Raw genomic sequence first — 1,861 nt, forward strand, 5'->3', positions numbered from 1 at the left:
TGGACTGTGAGAACTTCAACTGTGTCTTAAGATAATTGTTAAAATGCACAGTCAGCAGATGGAACTTGCCTCTAGCTGGGGGCCAACCGCCAGGGGACACCCGCAGTGGGCGATGACTCGGAGATGTGGGTCTTTTGCTTGACTGTCTGGTGACAGAGCGCCAGCTTGGGCCCGGGGGGTGGGCTCTCTGCAGGTGGTTCCCTGCACGCCTCACTTGTAGCAAAAACACTTACTGTTTATCACCACTCAAGCGCCCTGCAGGCCAACTAAAAGTCAAGTCACGTGTGATACAAATGGTGCATGAGATACACAAGAAATCAAAAGCTCTGCAAAGTCGGCTGTGGCTGCCTCACCGGATTCTACCGACTGAAACCCCTAAGGCAGGTGTTAGAGCGCTACTGATTGTGCTGTGTTTGCATCTAACGCTCTTAGATTTCTCCTGTGCCTGAGGGGGACAAAAGGGAACCCCAGGAGTAACGTGATGATGTCCCACAACCACGACGTAAGTGTCATGAGTGCACGGCCCATGCCTTTACTCTGGGCGTTGTGAAAGAGAAAAGAGCTATTCAAGGTTTTAAACTTTGCACTCCCTCCCCAGACTCACCTGAGCGCAGCGGCACCTGTGGGGTTCGCCCCCACCCCAACAGGGCATGGCTCTCACTCTCCCTAGATGCCCAGTCCTGCCCCCCCTTCCTGCTCTGACCACTGCACCCCTGAGGCTCCCCGCCCCCGCTGCCCTGCAAACCGCCCCCCCCCCCGCCCTCTTCTGTGGTCTCCTGGGTGTTTCCACCAGCCCTGCTCTCTCCGTAGTAAAAATAAACAAGTTTCATTTCTCAACAGATCTCCTTAAAATAAACAAAACTGCCTTTACTTGATTACAGGGTGGCTATGGAAAAATTACAGAGACTCCCACTATTCTAGTCAAGATCAGCCGCAGAGTCTGAAGGCACAAACGCCAAACCTCAGAGGCTTCACGCACAGCCGGCTAGAGGTGATCCGGGCGTGAATTTCGGGGCATTTGCGCCCAGTCACCAACCTTCACCGCAGCAGCGGGAGAGGGTGCTAGAGAGCTGAGCCGGTGGGAACGAGCTGGTGGTCCCTTCTGCTCACAGTGAGTGGCCACCGCAAGCCCTCTGGTCTTACTGAGGGGCAGGAAGCCCAGTTACCCAGCCATAGAGGGGAGGGGAATCTGGGACTGAAGGTGCCCCCTTCCGATGGCCAGCGCAGTCAGGCAAGCCGGAAGAGCTAGTCATCCAGGGAGACGGACGCTGACCATCAGCAACACCTGCCACGTCGGCTATGCGAGACACCGGAACTCCCCCAGCCTCAACGACATTGTGAGACGGGAATCACACAGCCCTTGTGAGAGGTTGTGAGTGCTCAGTGATATCATGGTGCACCACTTGGGTCTCCCCTGAGAAACAGAACAGGGGGTGAGGAGGCAGATTTTAAGAAATTGCCTCATGATTGTGAACACTGACAAGTGCACAATTGGCAGGTCAGTCTGGTGGGCCAGACCCCCCTGGAGGGGGTTCTGATCACACAGCCTTATAAGGGCTCTTCAAGGGGCCCGGGGCCTGAGGCCCTTCAACTGATTAGACAAAGCCCACCCAAGGGGAGGGCCGTTTTTCTTCCTTGGTCTTTTGATTTTAGCAGAGACATCTAAAAAGTCCCTTCATTAAGAGAAAGGCAGAACCCAGTGATTTCACTCATGTGTGGAATATAAAGAAGAAAAATGGCAAGAAAGTCACAGACAATTAGGCTAAGGACAGCATCGTGGCAGAGGGAGTGGGGTGTGTGGAGGGGTGGGTGGAGGGGTGGGTAGGAGGGTCCTGGAGGCAAGAACGCCAGTCAGAAACCG

Source organism: Condylura cristata, unplaced genomic scaffold (genome assembly GCF_000260355.1).
Source record: "Condylura cristata isolate star-nosed mole 26May11 unplaced genomic scaffold, ConCri1.0 scaffold00009, whole genome shotgun sequence".
Lineage (NCBI taxonomy): Eukaryota > Metazoa > Chordata > Mammalia > Eulipotyphla > Talpidae > Condylura > Condylura cristata.